Source organism: Pithys albifrons, chromosome Z (genome assembly GCF_047495875.1).
Source record: "Pithys albifrons albifrons isolate INPA30051 chromosome Z, PitAlb_v1, whole genome shotgun sequence".
Classification (NCBI taxonomy): Eukaryota; Metazoa; Chordata; class Aves; order Passeriformes; family Thamnophilidae; genus Pithys; species Pithys albifrons.
This window is the reverse complement of record NC_092497.1, coordinates 8189970-8210826: the sequence shown is the minus strand read 5'-3', so window position 1 is coordinate 8210826 and position 20857 is coordinate 8189970. Positions and strand designations below refer to the sequence as shown.

At 41.9% G+C, this 20857-nt stretch overlaps 1 protein-coding gene across 12 annotated transcripts in view; it reads right to left on the bottom strand.

Moving 5' to 3' along the window:
* CELF4 (CUGBP Elav-like family member 4) overlaps nucleotides 1–20857 on the bottom strand; it is a 714867-nt gene that overhangs the window by 2228 nt on the left and 691782 nt on the right. Inside the window, exon 13 of one of the 12 annotated variants that reach the window (XR_011699890.1) lies at nucleotides 1063–1150. The exons of the other annotated variants lie outside the window; for them this stretch is intronic. The gene's annotated coding sequence lies outside the window, so the exon portion shown is untranslated. The remainder of the gene's footprint in view (nucleotides 1–1062; nucleotides 1151–20857) is intronic. 12 annotated transcript variants of the gene reach the window in all.

The window sequence follows — 20857 nt, the reverse complement described above, 5'->3', positions numbered from 1 at the left end:
TAATCATTAAGGATTAGCTCTTATCTCCTTCTAGCAAGCAGGTTCTTCTTATACACTTGGTGATTTATTACATCAAGAAACTTAGAAACTGCAAAAGGTCCACTCTGGTGGAAAAGTGTCATGCGGAATATCAATCCATGCTGGCAGGTTTTCACACTGTTGGTTCAACAAACAGCAAACCGTACACAGCAGTCTAAACAATTACAACACCAAAAATAATAATATAATAAAAAAATAAAAAACACTCGTCAAGGACCCTTTTTCAGTTGTAAACAAAAAGATGCATTTTGCTTTTTGATCTGGATGGGGTTTTTCCCACTCAATCCCTCCCTCCCTCTAAGCAATTAATTTTTGCTGGAGTTGCTGTAATGCGGCACCTTAGAATTAGGAATTCTTGAAAAGACATACAATGAGGCTTTTCTTGGGGTTGCTTTTTTTGATTGCTATAGTTTTCAAACTACTATTACTATCATTACTCGTTTTGGTTTTGGTTTGTTTTTGTTTTTTTGGGTTTCTTTTGTTTTTGTTTTTGTTTTTTTTTTTTTTAATTTTTAGAAAGTGATTTGAAATATCCTAAGGGGGAAAAAAAAGATGTCAATTGAAAAAGGCCCCAATTCTCCGGAAAAAAAAAATAATCACAAGATTTCCAGTGCAAAAAATTACCCACACATTTTTTCTCTCTCTTTTTTTTTTTCCAAATTATCTGTAGTTATAACAATCCCATTTTTTCTAAAGAATTAGGAATCCATCTTTTTTTTTTCCTTCTATGTGACATCTAAAGAAGCATAAAACGCTGACGAGAAATCAAACGACAAATAAAGAAACCACTGCAAGCACCAAAAACGAAACGAAAATGAGCACAGCAAAAAATTGTGGCAGCACAAAGTCAAAAAAGGCACATGTGATCATGACTGGCCAATCATCAACTGATACAACATCCAAGAAAAATGCTTCAATCACGGCACCTGCACGAAACTTGACGGCATGTCATGCAACCAATTCTTAGCTTGTTACATGACGCCATCATGTCACACTTTCAACTTCGAGTTGATTTGAACTTACGGCCTGGGGGACTGTATTCTCCACTTTCATGTCATTACGAGAACTTTTTTCCTAGCTCAGCGCGAGACTGTGGTGGATTTGACTGGCTCTTGGTTGGAATTTGATTGAATGACAAAAGAAGAAAAGATTTTTTATATATATATATTTATATATAGTGTGGAAAAAGGGAAAGGTGGGGAAAGAAGATATATATAAAAATAATAATTAAAAAAAGTTACAAACACAGCATCAATAAAAAAACTCTAATGGAAATACTCGCCATTAAACTATAGAAAATGAAACGAGAATGAGAGCAAAACAAACTAAGTGAACAGAAAGAAAAGAAAGAAAATAAAGGAAGAAGAAAAAAGTAAGGAATTAAAAAAAAAAGTATGGAGGAGGCCTAGCCAGAGACACACACACATAAAACACACACTTAAATGTAGACACACGGTCAACAGTGAACAGGAACAGAGCGTTATGCAGCGGCTGTTGAGGAGGGCATGCACTGAATGGGTGAGCGCAGACACAGATCGGTTTGCAAAGTCTGGAAAATAAATACATTCACTGCCAACCAGAATGCTTTTGTTAGCACCAGCCTTCCCCACACCACCCCCAGCATCCTGGGCTTTGCTGGATGGCTAGCCAAAGTCCTTCCAGAGCCTTTCCATTGCCTTGAATGGGCTCCGGAGCAGGTACCGCTCTGATCTGATTATATTCAAAAGTATAAAATCAGGGGGGTGTAATAGGCAAAGAGCTGCTTTGGCTATTGAGAATATTAAAAAAAAAGGGGAAAACAAACAAACAAACAAAAAAAGGAAAGCAGATAGTGTTGTTTGCTACATGTCCATTTAGCAGTTCACAGGACGGCAGGCTCTGAAACAGCAATGCTGGTATGGTGTGGGAAGCAGACTTGTAGGAGGACTCGGATGATACAATGGTCCCTAAATCAGCATCATTAAAAGAAGGGCATTTACTCCTTTGGCATTTAGCTCTGGACTGAGATAAAAAGATAATGGAAAATAAAAGGGATAAGAGAAAGAGAAAGAGAAAGAGAAAGAGGAACAGAGGAACAGAGGGGAGGGGAGGGGAAGGGAGGGGAGAAGAGAGAAGAGGAGAGGAGAGGAGAGGAGAGGAGAGGAGAGGAGAGGAGAGGAGAGGAGAGGAGAGGAGAGGAGAGGAGAGGAGAGGAGAGGAGAGGAGAGGAGAGGAGAGGAGAGGAGAGGAGAGGAGAGGAGAGGAGAGGAGAGGAGAGGAGAGGAGAGGAGAGGAGAGGAGAGGAGAGGAGAGGAGAGGAGAGGAGAGGAGAGGAGAGGAGAGGAAGAGGAGGGGAGGGGAAGATGAGGGAGGGAAGGGAAGGGAGAGTAGAGAATAAAGAGAAGGAGGAAATAAAGGAGAAAAAGAAAAGTTAAAAAACCTGCTAGGGACTGGTTGCTACACTCTGTAGAAAAACCCTGTTCCTTTCCTGGAAACAAAAATGTTCCTTTACTGGCCCGTGGAGTTTTGCCTCAGTAAACACCAAAAATCACTGCACACTTGTCTCAGTCAGCAGCTCTGCACCCTGTTCCTCAGGTATTGCCTTTCTGTCCCCTTGGCAGGGCTCATATCTCTTCTCCGAGTCTCTTTCTGAAAAGTCACTGCACATGACTGAAATTTCACCTTTTGTTGGGATGTCACAAGAATACTGTTGGCAGTTCTGATCTTGAAGTCATGCATGCTGGCTAGAGAAAATTCTTTGGCTTTTTGTTTGTTTGGAGTTTCTTTACTGTTTCTGTGAACTGAAACATGCTTCCTGGCTACTGTAGTTATGCTCAGCTGACAAGAGACGATGCTGAACTAAGCCCCTGCTCTGAGCACTGGCTTCAGTTCCACATTTTTCCCTCAGTTGCTGCCTTAGTTGAAGCCAAATCCTCCTTGATGGGCTGGTCCCAAAGTTCTGCCCTTTGATGATCTGTAAGTGTCAACCTGAGCTTCCAGGGGTTTGAGTGAAGACAATACACTGGTACCCACAAGGCAGATGCAAGATCTGTGCCTACAGTTATTGCCCAAACCAAGAGAGAGAGAAAACCATCTTTTTCAAGAAGGTGCATGTTAGAATTGTTGTCATTTGTGTCCCTAGGTACCCAAGAGCAAGTAGTGTCAGCTATACAGCCACTGGTCGTGCATGAGGAAGGGGAAAGGCCTCTAGCATCCCTCTTACCCCTCTGGGCTTTCTGCCATGTCATAACACAGGGAAAAGAAGCAGTCTGGTGAGGAAGGACATTTGTCAGCCTCATCACAGCAAGACCTATCTCTTTCCTTACCTCAGCTGTGCCAGCGGGGAAAAAAAGGGTAAATAGGCTTTGCTTCCCTGAATGGACCAAGGAGGCAACAGGAATGGGAGAGATCCGGTGGTACAAACAATATCCTGCTCTACTCCTGGGAAGTAACAATAACACACATCTCCTCTCTGGGGCTGGAATATAGGATAGCACTGGCTGCTGGGTCAAGGGTGGCAGCTCAGTGGGTAGTGGGTTTACACATGGATGACAGACCCAGGCAACTCTCAAGCTGAGAAGAGGTTCTTTCTAAGGAAAATAATTTTTTTAAGTGCAGAGTGGGAATGACCAGGCTGGTCTGTCAGTGACCCTTGCTCTGGAAGTGGTACTACCATCCCTCTGACTGTTCTCCACAGACACCCTCAGACACTGTGGATGAAACACACACAAACACACAGACACGCAGATACAAACATATATATGTACAAGTGAAGGATTAGGACCTGCTGAGGCTAAAGAAACAACAAAAACTACCTGAAAATGTTATTTCAAACAGAAATTACCTGTGGCAATTTTATCTACCTGGCTTGGGTCTGTATTTCAAGCACCAGATGAAAGCTGTCCTACTAAAGCAGGGATCTACAGCATCTACCTGGTCAGCAGAGGGGAAAAGACCCTCTGACAGTCTCTAGGGACATGTTCAAGAACTTGTTCCACTGAGCAAACCATAGCCAAATAAATCTGGTAAATGCCCAGCTTCTTTGAAGCACAAAAGTGGGACCTGTGACTGTTCTTGAACATTGGATAGACATAATGGCTTGAAGTTTTAAGGATGGGATTCAAGATGAAGACATCTACATCTGAGCAGATAACTCTAAGCTAGTATTAGTGGAGACACAGAGGGATAGTAGGTACCAATTCACTTATCCCTAGGGTCTGTTCCAGATAAGCCTGTGAGTCATGGCCAAAAGGAGCTGGTATCTCTCTTGTGGTTATAATGAGACTGACTAGCTGTGAAGGAGATAGCTATGATGTAGGTCTATACCATCAGGGCAAATGAATCTCAGTTAAAGCCTTGGTTAGACAAACATAAATTTAGTCATGTCCTTGTAACCTGTGCTGTCAGCACAGTAGTCTTAATGCTACAAACACCTCTGTCACAGGGAAGCTTTTAACAGCAGCTTCTGACTGAACTGTAAGGATAAGCTCTGCATTGTGGGAGACATTCATTGCCCCTGTACAAATGTACTGGATACTGAAAGAGCCAGCACAGGTGTCCATTCCTCATTTATTTCCAGGAGTCCTGGTTAACTGGGGAAATCCCAGTTGATCTAGCTTAGCCAATGTGATGCTTATCCACAAGAAGGGCTGGAAGGAGCATCCAGGGAACCACACGCCTGTCAGTCTGACCTTGGTGCTGGGGCAGGTCATGGGGCAGGTAATCCTGAGTGCCATCACATGGCAGTGCAGGACAATCAGGGGATCAGGCCCAGCCAGTGGGAGTTTAGGAAACAGAGACCCTGCTTGACTGACCTGATCTGCTTCTGTGACAAGGTAACTTGGTTAGTGGATGAGGCAAAGGCTGTGGATGTTGACTTCCTGGACTTCAGTAAAGCCTTTGACACCATTTCTCACAATACTCTCCTGGAGAAACTGGCTACTCATGGCTTGGATAGGTGCTCTGTTCTCTGAGTAAAAAACTGGCTGATGTCTGAGTGCAGAGAGTGCTGGTGAATGGAATTACATCCAGCTGTGGCTGGTCACTAGTGGTGTTCCCCATGTGTCAGTACAGGGGCCAGTAGGAGGCTGAGGGGAGATCTTATTGCTGTCTACATGAACGAATGTTGCAGACAGGTGGAGACTGGTCTCTTCTACTGGGTAACAAGTCCAGAACAAGAGTAAACAGCCTCAAATTGCAATGGGGTTAGTTTAGGTTCTAAGGGGGTGTCATGCACTGGAACTAACTGCCCAGGAAAGTGGTGGTGTCACTGTCCCTGGAGGTATTTAAAAGTTGTGGAGATGCAGCACTTAGAGTCACAGTGTAGTGGTGGACTTGTCAGTGCTGGCTTAATTGTTGGGCTTGATGTTCTTAGAGGCTTTTTACAACCTAATCTATGCTATGATTCTATGATACCCTTATAGCAGGTAGAAGACCTAAGAGGTGTGTGCAAGATGCTACACAAGTCTAGCAGCTCCTAGACTGTGTGGTGACTGCCACAGCACAGGATCTGTCACTATGTATCTGCTAACCTAGCAAATGCAGTCAATGCAGGTGCAAGCCTGCTCTACGCCTTCACAGGACCACACAATTTGCCCAACAATACCACCATCGTGGTGGACCACCAGATTGAAATTCTTCTGCACAAATCCACTGTCTCCAATTCCTCAGCATTTCTACCACATATCTCCCCTGAGTCCTTATTACTCAAGTCTCCAGTGATCATCTCTATCCCTTGATTCTTGCCTTGGAGGTACAAAACCTCTCCCTGGAGGAACCCAGATGCCGTCACTTCTTCCAACACCAAAGTGGCAGCCTCCTGTGCTCACACTCAAGCATCCAATCATGTCATATGCAGACTTCTTCACCTTTATGCAATACATGTTACTCTTCATTTACACACAGACACACATGTGTCTTTGCATTTCACTCAGAACCACAGTCAGGATCCTATCCTTTCATCTGCTGCAGCCTGTGCCCAAGCACACCTACAGAAAGGAACTGGAGATGTTTTCTCTACAGGTGACAGATCTTCACAGCCATTGCCTCTGAAGCTGATCAATATTATTAAAATTCCAGCCCGTGTTTTTCTCCCTTGCCTTTTGTACTGTTTCTATAGCAATTTCCCTCTCTGTTTTTGCCTCTGCGTCAACTTTCTCCCAATGCTGGATAGCTCTGCTTTTTCTCTGCCTCAGCTCTCCTCTTCACTGTGCCCAATACCAACCCACACAGATCTCCCCCTTCCCCAGCTCCTGCCCAGACTGCCTGGCAGAGCTGGATAAAGAAGACAGGGCTCTCCAAAACAGACTCCATCCCTATGACAACCAATTCTAAGGCTGCCATGGAGAGTCCAGGATTAGGAACCTAACATGTCTTAGAGTGGGAAGGGCAGTGCAATGAAGGGGACTTTGCTTCCATGCTGGGACTGAAAGAAGCATGATAATTTATACTAGACATCCACACATTTACCTGGACTCTTGGGGTGCTATTTTTAGGGGGGGGGGGGCCGCGGGGGAAGAATGTTTTTGTCAGATGCTTTGTTCTAACATCTGAAGGTTAAAAAGGAGACAGATTGTATATATGAATCTTTATATACATGAATATGAACACAAACATATTCTACATATGTATATGTACAGAGATATTACATATACATACATATCCACAGGGACAAATACACAACACAGACAGAGAAGCCAATGTGGTCTAACAGGGAGATGAAAATCCAGCATTTCAAATGCAAATGTATTTTTTGGGTGGGTTTTTTTATTTGTTTCTTTTTTATTTAATAGGCTTGATGACCCTGTCTCATTTTTCTCATTTATAAATTTAAAGTGATGATAAAAATTAGCTCTTAAATTGCAATGCCCTTCTTTCAAATAATTGTACGACTTACTTGCTGTGCGGTGCTGTTACTAGGATTGCACTCATTTAACTATGTTACATTAAAAGCTAGTTGAAAAATGACAATTATTTTCCAGGGGAAAATTGTCATTATTTTGGCTTTCTTTCCTGTGAACATCTTAGTTAATAAACAAAACAAATCTGGGGTGGGGGAGGTGGCCAGAAAAATAGATTAATTTTTGCCTTTTTTAATCAGTCTGAAAACCAGTCCATTTTTAACAGGAATTTAGTGTTTTGAAGGCCAACATTTTTAAACAAGACAGTTTGGGGGTTTTGGTTTTTTATTTTTTGTTTGCTTGGGGTTTTTTTGCTGTTTACATTTCCTTTTTAATCTGCTAGAATGAAAATGTGCTGTGGAAACAGCCAGTTTGGTCAAAATGTCAGTTTTTGGTCACCCCCCTCCTCCTCTAGCTGGTTTGATGAAAAATTGTCAAGCAGCAATAGCTGTGTCACCTCTGATTTATCTATTTTTCTAGAGCCATTAGTCTCAAGCAGCAGATGAAAAAGCACCACAAGGGAGCAGCTGCTCCTGGAGAATCCAGACTGGACAGTCAGAAAATGTCACTGGTTCCCTGAGCAGTGTTGCCTTTTCTCACTCTGTCCCTGAGCAGTGGCAGAAAAGGTGGTCCCAGTGTGATGAGGATCACAGAGTGGTGGAGGGGTCCCGAAAGAGATGTGGAGGTTTCTGGTGGGAGGAAAGGCTGGGCTGGGCAGGATGGGGATATCTGCAGGATGGGCTGCTGCAGGAGGGAGCTTCGATCTGCCCAGCACCAGGGTTGCTCTTGGGAGCAACTAAGGTTGGTAAGGGCTGAGTGATCACAGCCCTGTTCACCCTCCTCATCAACATTCAGAATTTACTTACTCATGCAAACATAGCCATGGCTCTATTCCTCTCTCAGCTGAGTTTTTCCAACCAAGAGCTTTGCAGGCAAAGATCCGTGCAATGAACTCAGATAATTTTGGGAAGTAGAGTGGTAGTGACGGTAAAGGTCAAATGAATATTATGTGGCTACTTTTCCAGCAAAGCCTGTAGCTTCTTTGCCTCCCAGTGGCCATCTCAGTGGGTCCTGTGCCCTGAGGAGCATTTGTTCTGCCTCACACAAGGTGCCCACCCTTGCTTTTGCTGCCGGTGGGAGAGGAAATTAAGCTTGGTGGTAGCTGCCTTTCTGCACATAATGAAAGGTTCTTTATTACAAGGGGGCCTCAAGGAGTTTGCCATCTCCTGAGCATTGTTCCAACAGTTTAATTAAAAAAAAATTACATTCCTGAGAATGAAGTCTAATTGGGAAGCTGTAAGAAAGCCTCAGTGCCCAGTCTCCACTAGTTCTGATTTGTCCCTTTATAGGCTGATTAGAGCTTATCAAAATGCTGATGAACGCATTGCTACACTCACCTGTTTTTATTGCTGACAGTTAGATAGGGATGCCTTTTCTTTCTTTTTTTCCCCACAAAGCTCCTAGGATGACTTCAAGACCCTGGTCAAGCCCAGTTCGTGAATCTCAGCAGGTACAATTAAGCTGCCTGTGACCTCCTAATACCTTGCCTGATACATGCTACCTGGGGCTCAAATACCTGCCACAAGACACAGTAGCCCACAGCTGTCTCCCAGGCTGGGGTCTAAGAATTTGGTCTGTAGTTGCTCACCAGGTACAGGAAAGATGTGTTGCAGTGGTGATGGTGTGGGGTTATGTCCAAGAAAAAAGGACACCCCAGCTCTGCTCTCAGCCTAAAATCCCTGTCAGGTTTCCTCAGTGACTCTCCCAAAGTTGGTCCTGTGCCATATACATACTGGGACTGTTCCTCAGAAGTGAGGCTTCACTCTTCTGCCAAGCCTATTCAGCACCTCGCCTAGCTGAGGTGCTCCAAATCAGAATGCAGCCAGGAACACACACTCCCAGCTTGCAACATTCAATTACTCCTTGTGATATTTTATTTTTTTTGCCTGCAGCTTCAAATTACCTTCAAGGTGCACAGTGCAATTAGCTAAAAATATTTCCTGCTTCGTTTTAATTGCAATAAAACTCTAATGTACCTCCAGCGAGGAGCAGTAAGGTGGAAACTGATGCCCCAAATATTTCAAATTGATTAAAGCCCAGGATGACTCAATAAGCTTAAATAGTTCTATTAATTATTAAATGTTATTAATTTTTTGTTAAAAACCCCAAAACCTTCTTGAAGCCACATTCTGTATGATGCTTCTGAAAGCAGACATTTTAACTAAGGAGATTATAACTCTTTTTGAGTTGGGGAAAAGACAAGAAATCCTCCCTACAGTTGGAGCAGTTTCCATCTGAAGAATTCAGATCACTTGGCAAATTTTAGTATCTCAGAATTTGATTCTGAAAACACTTATGCATGTGACTTATGTCTGTGACTCATTTCACTGCTATAGCTTGGGTATTTATATGGTTCTAATTTAGAGTTGTATCACATTTTTGTTGCAAGCGTTTCTTGTTGGAAAATGCAGGTGATCAGTCAAAGATGATTGCTCAAAAAATAATCAAAAACTTTTTGCCTGAGAATTTAAAAAGAAATCCAAAATAAAACCATTAATTTCTGAAAGCAGTAAACCCAATGTGCTAATTCCCATGATGTCTGGTTCATAATATTACTTCAATGTACTTTCAAAAGAGTATTGAAAATAAATTCCAAATTCTATTTGCATCCAGTTGAGTCTGATCAGTCTCAGTCCTTTGGGTTTCTTGTTCATTGTCACCTTAGACAGCCTGTACTTATGAAACATGTCTCCTTGTGCCTGTAGCTGTGCTGGTTTGGGAATGCTGTGATCACCCTATCCACAGAGCCGAACCAAGCAAATTCAGCAAGTCTCTCACAGTCTTACGAGTGACAAGATCATGTTAATCTAAGCCTTTATGCTCATCCCTGTGCCTAAGAACTGGGGATTAACCTGAGTGAGGAATGGTGGTGGGGTAGAGGTGGGATTGAGTGCATGTTCCACTCACTGCAAAGGAAACCTGCTAGTGATGGTGGAGTCCCAGGGCAAGCATCAGAAAGATCTCTGCAATTCTCTCTCCCTCTTCTGCATTCATCAGGGCAACAAAAACTGACCATCTACAGAACACATCTGCAACTGATTCTTACACAATGTTGAGGCAAACTGAAGGTGTTCAGCCTCTTGCCAAAGGGCACATTGAGATGAGCCTCAAAAAAAAAAAGCCAACCCACAAGCCCCTCACTGCTGGTATGCAAGCCCATTCACTTGCTTCCTCTGAAGCAGAACTCCAGGAAGGCAGGTTTTGGCTCCTCCTTCCCCTTGGGAATACAGGAGATAGATTAAAGAGTAGCAGAAAAAAAGTTATTTCACAGTTAGTCTGCCCTGAACAAGAAAAGGTTCCTGACACCAACAAACTAATCAACGCTGAAAGCTTATGAGGTCAAGGTTTCCCCTTTCCTCCATTATTCTTTTGATTTTTTCTGACTGGCTGGGATTCGATAGACTGCCCTGGCAAGTCTATAAATATAAAATCCTTTCTTGCCTTCCTCTGGAGCGCACCAAAGACCATTTGAATACCTGCAGGGAGAAGTTAAAGCTAAGCAAAATCAAAGCAACTCACAAGAAACAGGTTGTCCAGCCAATCTTCAAATGCTGACCATTCTGTAAGTCAGTCCCAAGAAGCTTGTCTCTGTTCAACAGGAATTGGGAAAGGCAGTTCTCCCTCCAAAGAGCAATCCCTCTGGATTCAGTGTTTTGTGTAAAGACTTATGGCCAGGAATGCTAATGTCAAACAACTGAACTGGCAGAGCTGGCAAGAAGGTGAGAGCTGTGCCTGAAAGAAGAACCTTGTTGCCATCAGGGTTAATCTCTGACCTTGTGGACTGTCCCAGAACCTCAGTGCCTGTGTCTCCTGCCCTGTGCCACTTTGGACAGCCACCAGAACACAGCAGCAGGGGTTTCCCTGACCTGACCACTAAGAAGAATCTAGACTTTCATAGAGTCTGAAAAGTGGAGAACACCTGCAAGTGGAAACCCTGTCCCCTACACTTTAGAGTGTAAAATGCTTCTGAAGTCAAGTGAGAAGTGTTTATACATCCTTTTGGTATGGAGGTGAAATGGCAGAGGAACTGGGAAGATCTATTACTTGTGCTGCATCATCATTATCCAAAGTTCCTGTCCCACAGCACTGTCCATGTTCTCTCCATTGCAGCAAAAGGAACTTTGCCCAGCAGTCTTTCCATGGAAAGACAAGGCTGCTCCCTCCACCTTTCCTGTCCTTGGGGTTCTCTGATGGATCTGTGCTCCTTCAGTGCTCCAGTGAATAGAAAAGGAAGAAAGAAAAATGCCTCATTCCCCATCAGGGTCTCACAAACAGGAATCATAGCTGCAGCATAAGCTTCTCTGATGAATTCTGCCTCAGCAAAATGGAATTAAGATTTCAGCAAACAAGCTCCAATTCCATGCTACCAGTAGAACAAATGACATCTGATAATTGCTAACTCCTTTTGCTTATTCTTTGCTCTGTTCACCCCATCAGTCTCTCCAGATTATATTTTCAGCTGAGTTTAATGAACGTCATTTATTAAACTAACACCAGGGTTCTGCTTTGGCCTCAGACAGATGTGCCTGCTAATATGAATCATTTTGTTCAATTGGATTATTCTGATGGAGAGCGGATCCCTGCCACTTCGAGGAGCACAAACAAATGGGGAACAGCTCGCCTCCAGTTGTGACCAGCCGCTCTCTTTCATTAGGAGGCAGCTCCAGGCTCCACAGAGAGCCTGGCAGGATGGTGTTCCCACTGCTCCCATCAGCCAGTGCTTCTGCTCCTTTCCATTTCCCTCTCACATACAGAGAGAGCCCAGATCCTAGGGTGGCCCTGAGCCTTGTTTGTCCATGGGACATGAGCGTCACCGCTACCTTTCCTGTGTTCACTGGATGCATGGGCAATAGGATTCACCACCTCCTTTATCACAATGAATGTTCCTTATCTGAATGCAAACCTGACTCCCCTCACTGTGTATCCTTCCTTTTCCAGTATGGCATGTTTGACCTCCTTTACATTGACACCTGAGAAAATGTAGACCACTTATTTGCTGTTGATCCTTCTTTACTCTGATCTTCTCCAATTATTTGGGCAAAGGAACAGGGATAATACGCTTTCAAAGACTTGTGTTAATCAGAAATAAGAGATAAAATCCACCTGAAATCTCCTAGACATATTCCCTCAGTGTATCATTTGGGACTTTAGCACTGAAAATTTTGGGTAAATCTCTGTAATACCTTGTGTTCAGGGACCAGACATCCATCTATCTGTCTGTCTCAATACAAATCCTGCTTTCTGTGAACTATAAAACTCCTAGCAGAGTGACATTACCACTTCTCACATCAACAGAACACAACGAGCACACAAAACTTGGGGAAAAATTACAGAGGCAATTTGAAAGATTAGCAGAGAAAAAGATTTCTGCTCCCTGAGTATAAGTGGTCAAACCCCGCAACAGGTCTTTAGCTGGCATAAATCATCATCGCTCCACTGAGGTTTCCTATTTTCCCAGGTGAAGGCCAGGCCCTGCACTTCTCCATATACCTGTAAACTTCAGAACAAGTAATTTATTCTTTAGCATTTCTGAAGAAAGAAATTACTTGCATTGGAACCCTAATAAACAGTCTGGAGTTATTTCCAGAAATCCCTGGTGAGCACCAGAATTCAGACTGTCAGGAAGTGGGTCTGTGCTCAAAGATAAAAGATCCCAGAGAGAACCCTTAACTAAAATCCCTTTACTAACATCCCTTTAACATGCTCCTCAACAAAGCCATCTACTGAGTCATTAATTCCTTCATTCAAGTTTAAGTGTAGGAATACTTCTCTAGGAATAAGGCATTCCTTTACTCCTCATGAGGATCTGTACACCTTTCTCTAAATTGCATTACAATGATCTTCATGGGTAAGAGGAACAAGATCCATAGGAATTCCTATTGGGATTTTGTGTAACAAATCTGTATGGTCTGTACCAAATAATGCCCTTGCAAGCTAAGAGCAGAAGACAGAAGACCCTCAAATAAACCCCCTTCTAAAAGCACCAGATCTCTTAAGAGATTTGTAAAGAAGAAGAGCCCAGTTTCCTAAAGCTGGAATTAGGTTGCCTGCCTGGCTCCCTTTCCCAGTGTCCAGTTTGCTATGGTAGAGAAATATGTACCATGCAAGGAAAATACACAGAGAAAAACAAAGAGCATGTAAAGCATTCACTTCTCATATGTTATGGGAAACGGGATGCAAACTCTACTTATGAGTGAAAATGCTTCAAGAGAGTAGAGAAAAAAAGAGAATCTTACCCAGCAAAGACAAATTCATAGCTGACTGTACAGCCCATAAGTTTAATGGCCCAATCATATCCAAATCCTTAGAAATCAAGGTGTTGAAAACCTGTTTTCTTTTGGAACAACCTGCTTTTTAAAACCCTATGATGACAACCAGGGCCATGGTCAACAGCACCTCCAAATCAACCAGAAGATGCTTGTTGGCTTCAAGGACCTGGCCTCTTGCAGCCAGAAATCTCAAAGGTAGACATCTCACTGCCTTAAGGGTTTTCAAGTGTTATTCTGCTCTGCACAGACCAGAAGGATCTGTCTTAGGAAAAAGGGGATATCTGAAGCAGTGAGGAAGGAAAATGCATCTCCCAATGATGGGAGAAATCTGCTTTCTAAAGAGGATTACTTGCATATGGAACTGCAGCTTTCCACAGGTGTAAGAGAATTTCTTCTGTTTATAAGTCAGCATTGTGTAAAGGGAATTTTAAAATAAACAGGGATGTTTGGAGATAGACATGATCATTCCATAGTCTCTCTGGTCTAAGATCAGAGTGGCCAGAATGGTGACATTACATCTCTCTCTATAATTTCAAATAATTGAAACATCTCTGCTAGGAGAACATTTAGAGTTAAATAAGTAATAGTGGGCCTGAATCCTTGGCTGCCATAAATCAGTGTCACTTCACTGAATTCAGAGAAGCTGGTGATTGACGCTGCCTGAGAACTTGGCCTGATCATGGTTGTGGTTAGCACCTTTCCAGACAGAGCACTGTTTTCATTTACTCTGCTTCTTGCTTGGTAAATGACTTGACTGCTGGTCTACTTTTCCCTCCAGCTCAGCCTTATACCCAATATTTCAAAAAAGGTTGGATGAAGCTCAGCTAAGTGGAAAACCAAACCATTTGAAATAAAGACTCTCTTTTTTTTCTAACTACAGTCACAGGGCAGGATGAAAGACACCTGAGAAGCAGGGTTTGTACTGTAAACCTTCAATTCTCTGCTACAACTGAATCAAACACTTCAGAGACCAGAGTTTTGATATTCACTTGTATCTGGCCAAAGTTACTGTATCCATGAATTATTCAGATATGCAATTATTGCATTTGATATATCACTGGGTATAACCGTGGGAACGAGAAACAGTGTCCTAGTGCAGCTGATTGTATATGCCTTCCAAACCATAAGGACATCAATTTAAGGTGCTCACGTTGATGGAGTACTCTGCAACCCCTTATTAAGATTCTTGCCAACTCCTGTAGCAGTTTTCCCCTGCAGAGTAAATTTCATGGAGTTTTTTAGCCTCCCTTTTCTTTATCTCTGCAGTGTAAGTGCCAAACACTACCCCATACAGCTTCAATTCATGGTTCTGCAGTAGCTCTCAAAGGTCAGTGACAAAAAGTTCGGATCATTTCCAGCTTACTGATAAATGCTGCATGAGCGACCTGAGTCCTGTGAACCACATGTTGAGGCTGACTTGTAACTCTGACTTTATTGGGAGTTTCCAGTTTCCCATGTTAACCTTCTCTGATGTTCACTTATCCTTAGAGCCTGAGGGCTGTGCCCTGCCTTCGGCCTGTAGTGTCAACATTATGCTTACCTGGACAAAAAAGCATGTTCATGATGCTGATGTTTTCATTAACTAAACACACCAAAGATAGCTCAATTGGCTTTCAAATATGGGGCCACCAGAGGAAAATCTCTGAAGTCTTAGACAATGAGCTTCAAACAAACTTGCCCTTTTCTCTCTCCCCAGGTAGCATCATTTGATGGTCTTGCAGGAAAATGACGATGCTAGTTTTTTAAGACTCATGCTGGACTTTAACAAGCTTCTTTTGCTGTGGATCTTTACCTTCTGTCATTCTCTTTGTATATATTTTATTTAGCAGAGGATTCATTCTGTCAGTGTTTGCTGCTGCTGGAGCAAAAATTTTGGCTTTGGGTATCTCCTGTGTTTTTCCATCTCTTTGGCCCTCATTTCAAATCATGGTTGTTTAAAACACCTACCCTTTCCTTTTCTTATATTTCCCTGTTTTTCTTCGAGTTACAGTCCCTTGTACACTGGCCCAGTAAATCCCTGTGCTGAATGACCTAATAAAAGTTTCCTTCAAAGGCTGCTGTTTTCAGGTTACTGCAACTGCCCATTAACTGATGAAATCAGAGCTCACAGTGAGCTCAAAAGGCTGTAAAATCTGACTTAGGTAATTTGTATGGCATTGTCCATATGAGCTACCATACTAATCTTGTTGGTCAAGTGGATGAATATGACACTACCACCCTCCAGTCAACCCTGCAGCTTTGGGGGTTTTGCTGTTGAAAGTCATTGAAGAGGGCACAACGATAACAAACTCCTGTTTTTTTCACACTAGGGACAACTCAAGGCTCTTTGTTGGCTGAATCACTGGCAAAAGTTCTCACAAGCCTCCAAAAATTTACTTCAGAGCATCAGGACCAAGAGCATCACAGTGGGATGAGAAATGGGAGGCAGTTTTCACATCTATTATTTAGTTCTGAAATAATTATATTATATAGCATTAAAAAAAAAAGAGAAAACTAAAATGGGGATGTGGGTTTTAATGAAGAATTCCTGCTCTGAACTGAGGGAAACTGTTATAGTATTGCATTGTGCTGCTCTATCACTCCCATGACAAATAGCATGGATCCGTTAGTGACCTACATGGACTCATTTAGATGCAAACACAGCAATACTCCTGAAAAGCTGCCCTGCTTTGAGGAAGAACAAGTTCCAAATATTGTTGAATGGAATTCAGTCTCAGAGCAGTAATTACTGATTGTAATTTTGGAGTAAATTCAGTAATTAATTATTGTCCTTTTCCATCAGTGCATTATATTGTATGCCAATCTTAGAATACAATAATTAGCAAATAGGATTTTGCATGCTCTGGTATCAAAACTGTGGTTTATAGAACAGACGTGAGAATTTTACCACAATAAAGTTATTAGTAATTTAAGTAGGCAGGCAGGTTAAAAATGATCAGCTAGTAAAGGGTTTCCTTGACAGTTTTGCAAACATCTTCGGTAGTTCTGTTTCAGCCTCGTGCACTAAAATTCACTTCCATTCTCTCACTGCAAGCACAGCAACACAAAGTTTGAGTTACAAACATAGTGAGGGATGATTAATTTAATCTCAGTTGTCATTGGAAATGAAAGACAAAAGTAATTCAAAGAATAGACTGGCTGAGGTGATGTTTTTCCAGCACCTGAACAGACTTTCCTAAATTAAGCTGTGCTGATTTTTTTCTCTCTTTATTCACTCATATTAAGCTTGTTCTGGAGTATGTTTTGATGCAATTATACTAGTGCAAATTTCCATAATGTAAGCAAGTCCTAAATGATCTAAGTGATGACTAAAGGAGGCAAACAACAATAATCTGTGCAGGTGGAAAAGGAGCTGGTTAGCATGATTGTAGGAGGCATAACTACAAGAAATGGGGTTTTATCCTGAGAAAAGATATTTGGTATGAATCTCAAGATGAACAGCCTAATAGAAAACTCTGAGATCAATGCAGCTGCAGAATAGCCTCTCACTGGAGCTAATAGAAAACTGAGAGACATAAGCAACAAAAAATTCAGTAATAAATACACTTTCATTAGACTTTGCATCTGAAATGACAAAAGAAGCCAGAAATTTTCCATTCACATCGTTTTGTTTATGGGCATTTGGCTTGTTTTATTTTTGGCCTATAGTGTCTACTTACTTTAAAATGGACTGGCAGGGGATGGGGGTGGTGTGTGGGGTTGTGTTTCAGGTTTTTTTTTTCCCTGTTAGGGAACAGAAAAAGGAAAAATGCAAAGGTTTCCAGTTTGGTTAACTATACATTCCAATTGAAAAAAAGAAGAAAAAAAAGACATTTTCTCTGAGAAAAAATACCACCCATTCCAGGCAGCTGCAAAAACAAGATTTTCACACATTCTACAATAAACCACACATGTGCAAGAAGCTGTAAAGAAGGACCTGAGCATATTTTTTTTTTTTTTTCTGTTTGAGCTTTGGCTTCTGTTATTTCCCCTGGTGTTTTGGAGAAGCGGATTGCCTGGACACTGCATTCGTTTAATGTTTTGTCACTACTCTTAGAAGCACAGCTAAAAAAATCTTACTGTTGGTCTCCCCTCCCCCCCCCCCCCCCCCCCCCCCCATACACACTCTTTTGTTTCCCTTTTACCTCACTCAGTTTGTCTCACACTCACGGTTGTCTTTCTCAGTATAATGCCAGTCAGTGCTCTCAGTTAGTCTCACCAAAAAGTCCCTCCATCTTTAGCTTTAAATAAAACTTCAACAGCGGAGTGTCTGTCCAAGGTGGAAAACATCTCATTGCTAATGATTGGTCACTGCATTGAAGCCACAGAAAGGGGAATGGACAGGATTTTCACTGCTCTTGTGTGCAATGTCTTTTATTGATCTGTTAGCTGGATGTTTCTGGGCTGCTCTGTGCTATATCCTTAAAAAGAGTTGTGACCCATGTAGTTTTCTAGGCAGTATTGTCTGCCATGGCCACTAGTGACTCAGCATGAATGGGGTGTTGGAATAAGCTCTGAGACCCAGTGCAAGGGGTTGGAATTGAGCAGATCACATCTGCTCCTGTGGGGAGGAACAAAGAGCTCGTCCTTCTGCCTGTCCCAGCAGTGTTCCATGGCACTGGGCATGCACCGGGCTCACACACAGCCCCAGGCACTGCAGGTTGTACCTGCAAATTTGTCACAGCACAGAGGACTTAAGGACTCCTAGGAATGGCCACCCAAGGGAGCTGTGGATTTCAGGTTGCTTTTTTTTCTTAATTATTTTGTGTATTTTCTATCTGAAAGACACAAAAAATGCCTCTGAATCTTTCCTTCCCAGTCCTGAGGGGAGATTGGTAATAGAATATATTGATTTTGGCAGAGTTGTCTCGAATGATCCTCCTTTCTTTTGCTTTCTCACAGCCCACCCTTCCTCTACCCCCTGCGCCTCCCCAGTTTGTTTTTGTTTTCCTAAATCCACCTCTTTAATTATAAAGAAAAAAAGAGAACAGAGGCAGCCATTTTGGAAACATTTTGGCATCTAAATTCTTCAGGGTTTTGCTCACTGCAGCTTGTGGGCTTATCTGCCACATCACAGAGACCCTTTCAGTGTTTGACAGCAACTTTACAGCACTTGCTATGAAAACAAAGGACTTCAAATCACTGTGGCCTAGACTGCTTGTGTCCCAAAAGGGAGATTTATTTTATGTTATTTTTTTTAACAGTGCATCCAGAATTAAAATTGAGTGAAGATTTTTCTTTCTAAGTTAGGAAATAAACACTCTCATGGATTACATCAAACTGGGTGCTGCTGTTTGTTGTGGTTGGCTTCTTCATATTTTGAGAGGAATTCAATAAAACAAAGCCTTTCCTTAGAAAAACCCCAATTAAAAGTTTCTTGAGCCTTCTCTTGAAGCACATGAGTAATTGCCCTGATGTCAATATGGTTATACACATGCTTCCAACTGGAATTAAAGACCCCAAAGAGCTGCGACCAAAAGAAAGATAGATATAAAATATACCAAGGTTATTGTGTTTCTATCAACTAAAGTCAGTTGCAAATAAAACAGCTGTGGGGGTACAACAACATTGTGCTAAGCCACAAACAACTGACATGACTAAGAATCCTGTCTGTTATTAGCATGCTGGTATTGATGTTTCCAAGCACTGGAAAGCAGATGAGCTGAAGAAAGAGGCGGGTTTAATCCCTTCTGATCTTCTGAGACACTTGTTGTCATCAAGTGTAGTCTCTCCAGTCTAACACAGCATGGTGCTCCCTGTGCTAAATGAAATCCTTCCCTGGGATATGGTTCTACAGTGTCCTCCTTGGGCCACATGCACTTGGGCAATTCCTTTCGTTAGGTCCAAAATACATGCACAAAACTCTTTTTCCTGGAGGACTCTCTTGTGCTAAAAGTCAGGTACAGATCCTGCAATGGACTCACCAAGGTGTGAGTATACAAAAAAATAAGGTCCTCTTTGATATATTTTATTCCTTTTTGACAGGGTCTCTAAAAAAGGCTCCTATAAGCCAAGATGGAAGTGACCTGGTGGTAATGACTGAATGATTTTGCAGAGCATTAAAACCAAAATAAAAGCCAGGAAGGCTAAAGGACTTCCTATTTAGAGGCAACACTTCAAGACTGTTCTGTTTGGTAGAAGCAAAGGAAAGGGAAAAAATTCTCTGAGAGACATGGAATTTTATTACTATTTTTCCTGCTCATTAATTTTTATATAATTTTTTTGGGGAAAAATACCCAAACAACAAATCCTAGTCCTACTAGTGAGCAATCTTTTTACAGGAAGCAAGCTAAGACCTCAACATCAGCCTGATCACATGGAGGCAGAGCACTTCATAATGATGTATGACAATAAGAATACTGTAGACTGGTACTGGTGAATATTTAACAACACAAGTGTCCATGGCCCTGTATCTTCTCACACATTTAGGAAACAAGCATATCCTCAGTGATCACAGTTATGCTATGACATAAACCTATTGTTTGGTGCCTAATTAAGGAGACCTTTAGGTTCCTTGATCCCTTTGCAGCTGCTACTGAAAACCTCCCTGACAAAGACAGTCCCTGCTTTAACAAAATTGCATGCATGCATCTCCCACTTCCCCCAGCAAAGCCTGCAGTAACAAGCCAGTGTGATGAAGCAAAAAGCATTTGAATATGGAAACATGTTTGGTTTCAAGCTTCCAAGAGGCCTTTTCATAAGCAAGGAAAAGAAAAGAGGTATTCGAAGAAGGAAAATGCATTGACGGTTATCTTCATATAGTCACATATAAAGGAGAGTCTAAACTATGGAGGTTGTTTCTTGCACATGCACCTAATATGTTTATTGGAAGGTTTCTTAAACTCTTTAATGTTGTCTTTAGTGTAGCACATCTTTCAAAGGCATTTTGATCCCATTTCTTAATTCTCACTGAAAAGGATACTGCTCTGAAGACTGGAAAAATACATTTCTCAGATATTAGAGATACCAGTGAAAAATTAAAACACTTAATTTTTTTTTGGGAAAGTTGAGGATAGGGATTTCCTGCCTGTCTTAGATGAGACAAAAAAGGCCTGAATGAAAATCACAGAATCTTAGATATTACAGCTAAAGTGGCATAGAAAGGTCATCTAACCCATCTCTTTACCACTAATTCAGGAGTATAAATTGCTTACTATAGCTTAGATCCTCCCTAGGTACTGAGTTTATTGGGCAATCGCTGGTGTGGGACAGTTTTAACAACAGAGAGACTTCCCGCCTCTGTAAACAAAAAATAGGGGTTTATATTTCTGTTTCTCAGAGAATTATCTAATGGAAGAGCCAGCTAGTGGTGGAAAATATTTCCAGTTTTGGAAATATCTTCATTTTTGTTATTGGTGATAGGTTGGGATTCCAATGACACAGACTGCTGCTTCTGATGTTTTTTGATGCTTTTCCACATATCAGAAGTTCCCTTGGAGCATCAAGCTGGCTTCTTTCTAGTAACACATAATGTGTGAGTCTAACAATGAGATCCTTGGTCATCACTTGAACTAAGATTCCCTGGCTTTGGTTGAGTTTTATTTACACACAGAAGTTTAAAACAACTGAGCAAGAAGTAAACATGGACCCTTCTATTAATTTCTTGGGTTTGGGAAGCAATAAATTAGGGGT